The sequence below is a fragment of the Arvicanthis niloticus genome, chromosome 5, assembly GCF_011762505.2.
Source record: "Arvicanthis niloticus isolate mArvNil1 chromosome 5, mArvNil1.pat.X, whole genome shotgun sequence".
Lineage (NCBI taxonomy): Eukaryota > Metazoa > Chordata > Mammalia > Rodentia > Muridae > Arvicanthis > Arvicanthis niloticus.
In genome coordinates this window covers 81,594,938-81,607,323 of record NC_047662.1, presented here as the reverse complement: position 1 = coordinate 81,607,323, position 12,386 = coordinate 81,594,938, and the positions used below count along the sequence as shown (strand labels likewise).

Sequence of the window (12,386 nt, the reverse complement as noted above, 5' to 3'; positions counted from 1 at the left end):
TCTTGACATTCATTAACATATCAACACCTATGGGAAAGCTGTTGTCTGGAACATTGGCCCAATCAATTCAATTATAGGAATAAAATTTCTCAAACTTTTCAAACTAAGGATTTGGTTTTTTTTTTTTTTTTCATTTTGATTTTAATCCATATACTTTTATTCTCCTTGCCCCCAAAGTACAGGTGTTACATGAAATCACTTGAGCAAATGTAGCTTGTTGCACTATGGCAGAGTGCACACTGTGAAGCAGGTTATTTATATTTAGAGGGATCAGGTGACAGTTGGCGTTAGCACCAGAGTATCTGCAGAAAAATATTTGTTGATAACATAAAAATATCTTCTCAGTATCAAAATAACCACATCAAACTAGAGCCATCAAATGTTTTGGAGCCGTTCTCTGAACTGTTTATGATGTTTTGAATGGTTAAGATTCATTCTAGGACCTTCAGGATCATACAGGTCACCAGGAAGGATTAGAGTGGGGTCCTTCTACACTATTACGAGCACTCAGAACACTGGTTTCTAGTTTAGGAAGAGATACTCTAGAAAGGTTAACAAAGCAACCATAGACATGACAATAGATGCCAGAAGGACAAATTCATGAAAAGCTTCTCAGAAGAAGTGACCCTGCTGCAAAACTCTAGTGGATGAGAAAGAGTGTACCATGGGCTAGGAGGGAAGTGTGAGTGTCATGCCAAGGGCCAGTACTGGAGAAGGCCAGGGTCCAGGAGAGTACTTGTTATTTTAAGAAAAAAAAAAAAAAACAAGAGGGAATAAAGGGAAGTGATGGGGTAACCAAAGCAATGGCTTTCTAGCTTTAGATGAAAAAATATGTGTCATGTTACATAGTTTGTACATTTATTCCAAAGCATTTGGATTTGAAGGAAGTAGAGTTGGTTTTAGACAGAGAGCAGCAATGGTTCAAATTATAAAACTTTTGTATGATTTGTCCATGGGTAGAAGAGGGATTGAAAGAAAGGAGGCTGCTTGAGAAAATGTAAGTCTGTACAGGTATGTGGGAGACAGGAGTACAGATGGATCTCTTGAGCACTTCCCCACAGTTTTACCCTCAGCTCAACCTTCCCCAGACCTGGACCTCAAAATGGGTTATCTCATTGAGCTTCTTCATCTAGTTTTCCATTGGGCTTACTTCTCCTACTGAGTGACACAGAACTTCTCAGCACCTTTTATGAAATGTCACAATGAGTTAGCTGTATTCCTGACTGACTGTCAGAGACCCAGGGAATTATCATTCTGTGTTCTCGAAACATTGTCCTCATCTTGCTTCTCTGATATCTGTAGCTGACTCAGTCACAGATTTAGTCACAACATGCTGCTTATCCTTTGTTGTTTCTTCAGAATTTTCCCCAAACATTAGGAGAGCATGCTTCAAATTTGAGTGCACCATCCCTTTGTTGCTGGGCCTCTCCTTCATACTGGCTTCTTCTGTTAGTGAGAGAAAAGAAATCAAGACTGCTCAATGAAATATATGGATACTTCTAATCAAGTGGTGTGGTTCTCTCTCTCTCTCTCTCTCTCTCTCTTTCTATCTCTCTCTCTCTCTTTCTCTCTCTCTCTTCATCTGTGTGTATCTGTGTTTATCTCTCTGTGTGTGTATGTCCTTCCCTCTGTTCCTCCTCAGCATGCTGTGCATATGAATGTATTTTGAGTACAGAAGTTGTGTTACTTACATGAAAGTATATGATACATTGAAGGAAAGGTATCATTCCACTCAGCCTCATGAAGTTGAGTTTAGATAAAAAAATAATTGTTCATTTTAATTTTTTGGTCTTTACTACTCCAGAGTTACTGTTTCCATAACTGAAAATGTTGCTGAAGATGAAATCAAGAGAACTTATAGAGAACTCCATGAAACCAATACACACCACACAGCAGAGATTAGGACAGAAGTACAGGAAAGAGTGTGTGCTATTAACTTAAGAGCATCTATCCGAGGTCAGCTGGATGGGGAAAAGTGTCTCTGTATTCTGTGAGTTTGTGATTGTTTACACCTTTGTACACTATGGCAATGTTTGAGACTCCTTTCATGAGGGTAATTTTTATCCCAGAATTCATGTTTAATATGAATGATGATGATTGTGTTAGATAGAGTCTAGGAAGCACTTACGCAGGAGGCTTCAACTCTGCTAGAAGCCAGAAATTTATCTCAGCAAATATACCAGCACCAAGAACAGATTTTTGGCTAAATATGTCTCCTGAGATAACAGATCAATAAAAAAGCATTGAATGAGACAGTTCTACTGTTAATTCATCTTTAACATCTCCATCTCTATGGCTATCCTTTCTTTGGGTCTTAGTAATCAATAATCTCTCTTCATCTGACAAAGGAACAAAATCATAAACTCATGAGATAGAAAGTTAGAAGCACTCACTTTAGTCTTAGAAATCTCAACATAAACTTTTGAGGCAGTGCCTACATATTTATTTTAGTTGGTGTGAGGGAAATCTGATACCCACCTTTTCTGATTTAGTCCATCTTGCAAGATAAGTCTTATAAGAATAAGACCAGGGAGAGACTGGGTGACATGGGATGGAGTGTCTGTCTCATTGGTCCTTACTTTGCTAATGTCTGTACTTTGTGATCTTATTCTAACATATGTAAGGCCAATAATAGACCTTCCCTGGAATTCTACAAAAGTTATATCATGCAAGAAAAGGATTACTCCTTTGTAACAAAGAACGCACATATTTAATGACACATGAATATTCCCACCAATTCCTTGAAAGATGGAAGGCAGCAGAGAATGGGACGGGATGGCCTACATGGCAGGAAAGAATAAAGTCATCATAATAGAAAAATGAAGAAAGAAAGACAGAATCTTAGTATGTAATCCCTTAGTCTTTATCACATCTCCCTTGTAAGCATATCTTTCACCTTTCCCAGGACAGCATTTCAATGTAAGTCTCATTGAGTCATTCAAGCCAAGTTGTTTTCCCCTAAAACTAAAATCACTCTGAGTTATACCAAGTGGAAAAATGCTCTACATGAAGGGAGATCCTACAGCATGAGGGATTGAGCAGAGGTCAGAAGTCTACCTTTCATTTCCAATGCTTTCCCTCCAACTGTTCTGCTTAAGTCCTTAGGATGTCAACTTCCTTCTCAGTTAAACACGAGATTAAACATAGGGTTACAGCCTGGGGAGATGGCTGAATTAGAAAAATACCTGCCATGCAATGAAGATGACCTGAGTTAGATCCCTAATGTGAACACAAAGCACGGACAGCAACGAGAACCATGTGCAGGAGCACATGCATCCCAGTGCTAGGAAAGCCGAGACAGGAGGATACCTGGGGCTCGCTCATCAGCCAGTCTGGATGAATGCTACATGTTCTCTAAGATACTCTTTCCTAAAAAATAAAATGGAGAGTAACTAAGGAAGACCTTTGACACTGACAACCTTTTCCACACATTCATCCACAGGCAATAAATGAATAGGATTGGCAACAGTCAATGGCCATAAGCTTCTCTCAAATTCTCACAACCAGCTCAGGATACTTGCCCAGGGTACATACGTTTATATCTTTCTCTCCTTTTAGTCTGAAGATGTCGTGACTTGCAGCAGCTTTGCAAGTCCCATTTGAAAAGTATTTAACTTCTAATGCAGATATAACAAGTCATTTCTCAGCTTCACTGTAACTGCAAAGCCGTCTATAATTCAACATCAAATATTTATTATTACATTTATTAAAATTTTAATAATTTAGTGTTTCCTGTATGTAAGATGGAAGCTTAGCTAACTGGTTCCCATTTATCCAACCTGGGTCACTTCAATATTTATATTCTAAAGTCTCCCTTTGAGTTTCATTTAGCAGAGGCTGTGTCTTGAGCCCTCCACCTGGGCTGCCCATTGGTGCATGGTACAGCTTTCCCTGTGGCAAAGACTAACAGAAATCCCATACTGTGAAGTGTTTGAAGAGATTTACAGAGCCCGGGCAGAAACTCATCCTAATAGACTTCACTTTTATTATGATCGCTAAACTAAAATGGGAAAAATATATGTGTCTCCAGGCTCACTGGCAGAATGACAGGCAGTGGAAAAGGAGGGGAAGAGAGGCAAGAATCTATCCATGAGGTAGCAAGTGCGGTGGCCTATACACAGACTTTTATTAGAGGGGCATTATTTTCCAGAACTAAGGAGAAATCTGGTGGTCTAGTGTAAATCCAGATGTCACACTCTATGTTCCAAGCAGACTGTCAAAGGGACTCCTAATTTAATTACAATCTTTTTTCCCCATTTATATTTTATTTTACATTTGTAGAAAGGATTCATGCCCGCCATTAGAGGGACAGAACAAGGAATCAAGTTTGGCCCTTTAGTATAAAATCAAAAACAAACAAACAAACAAAGCAAAAAGTAAAAACCCAACCCAAACAAAACTGAAACAACAAACAACAACAAAACCAAAGAGCCAAACAACAGGCAGACTAGTGAGTGCAGATTCATGGTGTCCACTCATTGTCCAGCCAGCTTAACCTACTCAGCAAGTCCTAGGCCACTGAAAGACTGTCTCATAAGCAGCATAATAGCTTCTGAGGAACTGTGCTTCATGTTGTCCTGTAGTCTCCACATACATACACATATATGTGCATTCCACACATGTGTACCTGCACACATACAAGCATGCATACCTTAAAACTTAAAAAATGAAAATAAAAACAAAAATTAAGAAAGAATACTTGCCCACAATGGAAAGTCAGTAACCTATTATTTTACTGAGACATTTCTGTGCATCCACAGCAGGCAGCGTAAAGCACTAGATTAATGGTCTCAGTTTAAATACTGACTTACTACTCGAGTAATACTGTGTACCGGAGTTAATTCATTGGCTTCTTCATCTGGAAATAAACAGTAACTATTCCACTAATTGGAAGGAGTTAGAATTCACACTTGTAAAGGATTTAGACAGATCCAGACACAGATGACACAATGACCAGACACAGCTGGTCATTGTCATTTACAAGTATGCAATTAAGATGTAGTTTACATCTCAGGAACATCCAAAGTTATGACTGTGGTTGTTTTTCCCACCTTTAGATAAAAACAGAGGTTATCAAGGCTTCAATAATTTGGCTGAGGTTAGCCAATGAATGGTAGCGCTGGAAATTAAGTTTTCATGGAGGTGTGTTCTACTCACTTTGGATAATCCAATCTTGGGGTTATAAACTCTTAAGTCTGTTATTAAAGATCTCTTGCCTTGAGAGGAAAATAATTTCTGTAGAACTGATAAGGGAGGGATAGATGGTGGGAGGAGTCTGAGAGCTTGATTTTTTATTTCATGGGTCAAGAAACTTCTGGCCCCATAGCAGCCTCACACTTGAAACAGAAATATATTTCTAACTTGTCTATAAATGTGTGTCTATAAATATACTTTCTCTGCCAGGGTCTGATGAGTTCAAGGGGCAGAAAATAAAAGTACAGTGTCAAAGGTATGGGATACCTCTCTAGGAGTTATGGGTGATCCAGTAGCACAAAAAACAACAGTGGGTATCGTGATTGCTATTGTTTGCTCATAACAACTAGATTAAAAAAAAAACATATTTCTGAAATCACAACAAATTTTACTTTGGTTGAAAAAGAGAAATCAACCTCAAACTAGTCAAGACACTTTCTGTCTGATGATTAGTTTTTATATTGTCATAAGGTGTTATGCACACCGATACGAGAGAGAAGAGTTAAATAGCCTGAACCAGAATGGTACAATACCAACCTGCTAGATAACCTGTACCCTTTGATGCATTACAGACCTAATGATTATGGGCAGCCAGCCACTTTCTGATTGGATTTGAGACATAGGTCATAGGAGGGATTTCATGTAACATAATATAAGCCTATTCAAATGCTCATGTCTGGGAAGTCCTGAACTCTGGGTATGGGGGCACCTACTGCCATTTTTTTGTTTTTGTTAAATAGCCATGTTGTCAAACTGCCTTCCACACAATTTTCTTTCAACCCACAGAGTTGTGCTACTGCTCTTTACCATATAAAGAGAAATATCTTTTTGCAGTATGTAGCAGTGTGTATACAGATGACACATACATGCATGCATGCATACATATATATGTACCTAGACAGAAAGATAAATATTCCTTTTGCTAACTGAACACAAATAGCACATGCTGTGAAATCCAAACCCCTCTATATTTACCATCATATGAAAGAAGCCACTAGCTTCTTCCTCCAGTTTTTTTCAGAATAGGAAACTGACTTGATCCAAGCTATGGACTCAGAACTCACGACTAGCTTGTATTTGATTACCAAAATCTATGCCTTTCCCATCATTTCTTACCTTGCTATTCTTTATAGTTTTTGAGCTAGCACATTGTCTACCACACAAGCAAGCACCCCCACATGTATATGCTTAAGATTTCTCCTTAGCACGAGTGGCTCACATTTACAGAACATAGTGATTAAAGACACTGCCTTTGGTCTGTGTGGTCTACAGCTTGGAAAAGAAAGAGGTGGGAGAAAATAGCACAAGTGTTTTATCTTTAATATTCTCCCAGAGTCTTTCACATGCATCCTTTTCTGCTCCACTGCAGTCAGATTGAAGTGAAAGCCCCAGCCTCAGGCCCTTTGTTCATGGGTAAGAAACTTGTGGTGTTTTCTTACCTCATATCCCATACTTGGCATGTTCTGAGTTTTCCCTGGGGACTACACTACTTGTAATCACAATGCATGAAGCTAAGTTCCCTACCATTTTGGTTTAGAGAGAGAACTTGTCATTCAGGACAAGGTGGGTAAAGCAGTTTGTTCCTGTAAGCATTGATCTGAAACAGTGACCACAGTCACGTGATTGGCCAGAGGCATCAAAGCCTCCATATGAGAAACCAGGGCTCAAATGGTCCAGGTTTCCAGGATTCAAATCCTGATTTTGACATTTACTGGCTGTGGCCTTGGGCAAGTGCCATGACTTATCTGAGTTACATGAGATATTGTTAGTACTGCAGAGTCAGGCATATTGAGCCATGGAGAAATACAGATCTCTTTACTATGGCAAAGTGTCTCAGGTTATAAGACTGGATATTAGCACAACAGTATGTACAAGAAGGCATCCCAGATTAAAACCAGAAAGGAAGGATGAGAGAAATAGGACTAATGCATCCTTGTAACATTTAGGAACATACGAACCTACTATACCAGGAGATAGGGCTACTCTAGAGTGACCAAGCCCTCATGTATTTTATTTTCTAGTTGAGTAGGGAAATTCTGTTCTGTTTCATCTCCTAATATACTTGGATTCAGATATCAGTGCATATCTGAATCATCCAAAAACCTGCTCCATTAAACTGGTGGGCTGATCTCCCAAATACACGATTCAGTAGGTGGAATCTGTTTACCATGTTTGTGGAAAAATCACACAAACTGAGGTGGCTAGACTAATAAGGAGAATGCTTACATCAGTACTGCTGGGCTGAAATCAAGGTCAGCCATCTTGTGGAGACTGTGTGTGTGTGTGTGTGTGTGTGTGTGTGTGTGTGTGGTCTTGATTTTATGTTTCCTACTTTCTGCTGGCTATTGGCTTTCTTGGCTCATGACTGTAATATATTAACATTTTACTCTTTCACACTCTCTCTAGGATGTGTCAAATATCTTTTGCCTCTCTCTTATAAAAAGCACCTCCTATGATGTTCTCGGCCATACCCTAAGCCAGGAAATCCAGGATACATTAAAAAGTCTTAATAACATCTATAAAAAACCCTTTTTAAATATAAAAACAAATGGTATTTATGAGGCTTAAACATTAGGGCCTCATACCTTTGGGTACTACTGTCAATGTATCATAGATGAATTGTGAGAATTTGTGTTTCTGACAGGTTTCCAGGTAATCTTAGAGCAGTGATTGACCAAGTAACATCTTGAATATATAACTCAGAGATTTGCACGTCTGTAAAACCTCCTTTTTAACCTTTAGATATGACTGATCCTATCTAGTATTGTGATTTTTTTTCTGTCTGGAAATTTCCCTCTGTATTGAATACTACAAGGTACATTTTGTTTGTTTGTTTGTTTGTTTGTTTGTGGCTTTTGTCTCATCTAATTCATTGAGCTTCTTGCCTTATATGTTACATCTCTACTACATAGCCCTCCACATAATAGGTGTTCAATAAATTCTCAGGGCATAAAATTGAAAGGGCAAAAGAACAAAAAGAAATTCTTAATTCTATTCAAAATGAACTCAATGCGAAAATGATCACCAAGTGTGCAACGTTTGCTTGCATTCTGATGTCCCATTATTCTTTCAACATTGTTCAGGAATTAACAGCAGTTCACAATTTCATTTTCATTGATTGAGATCATAGAAAAATCACTGAGGAGCTCCGAATGCTGGGTTTCGTGGATGATTATTATTCTAACTACAATAGCTATTCTCACATTTCTTTTATAAGAAGATCCAGCTCCAGGCGAGGTTGTGAAGAAGGCCCAGTGTGCAGCAAGAAGCGCTGTTTGCCATGCTTCCCTCTCCACAAGGAACTTTTATTTTCTTTCTCAAGTCAGCCTCTTGTTCCACACTTCTTGCTAAGCCATGAGACTTCTGAAAGCAGAGGTAAGCCTTATTCATGTCTGTAACCCTAGGGTGCTTGGCACCATGCCTGGCACACAAGAGGCACCAGGTACAAGCTATTTTCAATCTTTTTCTTAAGAACGGAAAGGAATTCGTATGAAATTTAGCTACCCCACCTTTGTAGCTGACATCATTAGTGTCTCTAGTACTGAAATTCTCATTGCCAGCAGCTTCGTGCTGGGGCAGGCTAAAGAATAGGAGGCTTCCAGAAAAGAACCCTCTTCATTTGCCCCTTTACCCCTCTGACTTGAAACCTTTCCTCTCCACCTTAGATTCTATCCAGCCAAGCCGTTTCTGCAATTTACATTACAATTTACACTTAATAACCAATGTTCTTTTTATCTTCTGAAAACAACTTGTTCTTCCCCTTTTACCTCTCAAAGCATCCTCTGAATACCCAAACATGCTGATATTTTTTTTTTTATTTATTCAATAGAGATGCCTATGTCCATAAAGCCACAAGCCTGGCAAACTGCAGGAGACTGCACATACTCATTTAAATTCTTTCCTAAATCTTATGACACAAAGATTAGTGTAAGAACTTACCACCAAGACACTGTTGATTTAAAAATGTATCAATTGGATGCACCCTTCATGCAAGGGAAAGGGAAAAGAATTAAAAAGTAAAAGAGGAAAAAATCCATTAAACTACCATCAGAGGCATGATAATTATTGTCTCTAGAGAGCTAATCATTGTCAAGTTCAGCACTTTATTAGACTATTCAATCTTCTCTCTTTATTGTGCAATATAAGAACAAAACAATAAAAACAAACAGAAAACAAAACAATAGCAAAGCAAAAATTCTTCTATCTTCGATGTCCTCAAGGGTAAACAGAGGCACAGGAAATCTAGAATGCAAGAAGCTGATATAATGGACATGTGAACGGGCGTGGTTCAGCCAGACTCCTAGGTTTGTAACTTTAAACATTGAACCTTATATTTAATCAAAATAAAAGTTTTTCACAGCAATGTGTACTTTGCTAACTATCTGGAGGAAAATGTTTATAAAGGCACAGCTATGATGAAAATATCAAATGATCAGCCCAAGCCCTCCAACCTGCTTTGAGTCATTAACCTTCAAAGTAACACAAAGGTTTTCAAAAATCAGTAAACCTAATAGTATAAATCATTATAAAAACATCTATATTCTTCTGTGTCTGGATTCTGTGTTTCAGTACTATTACATGCATACACACACAAACGCACACACATACAGAGACACACAAGTTTCTGTTATATAAATACTTAGTGGTGAAGTCAATAATTAGATGTCTGTACATACAACATGAGTAGAGACTGTTTGACAGATTTCTGCAGTGGTTAAGCTAATTTACACTCCTGTGAAAACTATACAAAACCTTAGTTGCCTTTTTTTTTTTTTTTTTGCTGCTGATCATGTATTGATATTAGTTACAGTAAATTCAGCTACCACAATGGGTCACAGCTGCTCTGGATCTGGTTGTGAAAGGTCTCATACTTTGCCCCCAAATTTATCACAGGTTTGGAATCCCAGCCAAAATTTGCAATGCACCTTCAAGTTACCCCTGGAATCTTACTGTAGTGTGTACTTCTGCCTCCCCTATGGTTCAATCACCACAGTCTTCATTCTAATCTCTTTGCTGCGATTCCATTTCAGTGATATTGGTTATCTATAATTATGATCTATTATTTATTAATTTCTAACATATTACCTGACTGGAACTTATTAATTCTTTAAATGCTCATGATATGCTTGCCTGAGCAATGCTATGTCAAACAAGGTTTATTAATGTAGCTTGGAAGACTCCAGTAGCTTAGTACAAATCACTTCACATGGAAGACTATAATCTTTGTCTGCCTTTGCTGATTAAAGGCCAAAACTGGGCTTCATCACTTCCAAAGAAGAACACAATCTAGGCCTTAAGTTCATGTTTTGTCTACCTGCTTAACGCTTATAAATAAAATGCAAATAACAGCCTAGACACATGAGATGATAATTTAAAAATAAAATGCAATTGCATCAGTAATCAGTACTAGTACACATGGTACCATCAGTGGGTATGAGCCGTTATTCTTATACTTGATGCGGAAGGCATGCTGTCTTCATTTTTTAGACAGACAACTGGAAACACAGAAAATAAGAATTGGCTGCATTATATTGCTTACACAAAATGAAAATGGGCTGCTCACCCACAGCAACATCTGACAAGTGTATCTTCATTAAAATCCCAAGAACAATGTCAACCACATAGAGCTTTGTAGAAAGCAAACAGTGCCTTTACAGGGTTTCAGCTGAGGTCATTAGAGCTCCTTGAGAGTGGTTCTATTCGCTGCACCTTGTTCTAGCTTTGCAATATGCAATAGAGTCTTTAACAAGCTTCATCAAATGCCATCTATTCCAGTTCTATATTTAGACAAATGAAAATGATAGAAACCATGACACATCAGTTTATATGTTCAAAATTGTTTTGTTCTTTAATTTTAAATAACTTGCTTCTACATTTTATAAATGCTATTCATTTATTACCTTAATTAGTATTTAAATTTTCTTTAAACTTTTTAATTATGTGTACATATGTGTTGGCATGTACACATAAGTGCAGGTGCCTCCTAAGTCCCTAGAGGATGTTGGATTCCTCTAAATTTGTAGTTCCAGCTAGCTATCTGTAAATCACACAATGTGGGTGCTTACAACTGAACTTGTGTCTCTTGGAAGAATAGAAAACATTTTGAGTTTCTGATCCATCTCTTCAGCCCCCAAATTATATCATTTTTAAAAAGACCATTGTTCTAAACAAACTGATAGCATAGAAAAGCATGTTACTCTCATCCTTCCATGTGAAATGTAGCAAATATTGAGAGTTACCTCTCAAGGATTTCTGAGAGGACACAAACACATGTTCACTGCAGTTCAATTTATAGTGAACCTGTGACAGTTGTCGAGTGGTAGGACCATAGTCACAGGTAGTCATTAGCACCAGGTTTTAATTTTAGTTAACAACTCAGTAAGCCGTAAGCAAGCTGTTTTTATAATTAAGGCTGGATTTATTTATGGCTACGTCATAATTTCTAACAGGTTTCCTTTAGTCAAATTGGAGACAGAGAAATAAGTCTACACTAGAAACATCCAGACTTGTACTAGGATCAGATCTAAGACCCCTGACTTAATGAAATCAATAAACATTTAGTACATGTCCAATATGTACTAGGAACTGGGGATTACAAAGCTAAGGAAGTTATTTTCTTTGGCCTTGAGATGTGCACCACATAATGGGACAGCATAATGTATAAGCCACTAATTAGAAGAAAGGAGAGTGAGTCTGCAAGGAAGTTGTTTTCAAGGTACAAGGCACGAAAGGAATAAAGCAGTCACATTCATTTCATGAGTGAAGATCAAAGGGTTGGACAGGTTGGGAGTTCAAATCTTGTGGATTTTCCAGAACATCATCCTCACAATGGAAAAGAACCCACCTTTCAAACTTTCAAGATTCTCCAGCATACTGCTAATTAATGATGCTTATATGATAAACTCATCCATCATAAATCTCACAGTGAGTGAGATAATGTATCAGCCATGGAGATTTTTTTTTCTTTCTTTTTTTGTTTCCTAAATCAAATCCCAGGAGAGTCATGGTGGTGGAATACAAGCCAATGCTGCACAACAATGGAAGATGCTTCTAGAATTTTAAGAACAGATGGATTTGACAACATTCTTTACATTTTCCAGACCTCTATCAACATTACTGAACTCTTTCCTTCATAAGAGTGTTTGAGGTTCTGAAACAGAAGGACTTTTGCAACTACAAGAAGTCCTCTACGG

The 12,386-nt window shown here is 38.0% G+C and overlaps 1 protein-coding gene across 4 annotated transcripts in view; it reads right to left on the bottom strand.

Annotated features, from left to right (window-relative positions):
* Positions 1–12,386, bottom strand: part of Astn2 (astrotactin 2) — a 917,671-nt gene that overhangs the window by 480,622 nt on the left and 424,663 nt on the right. The window lies entirely within an intron of this gene.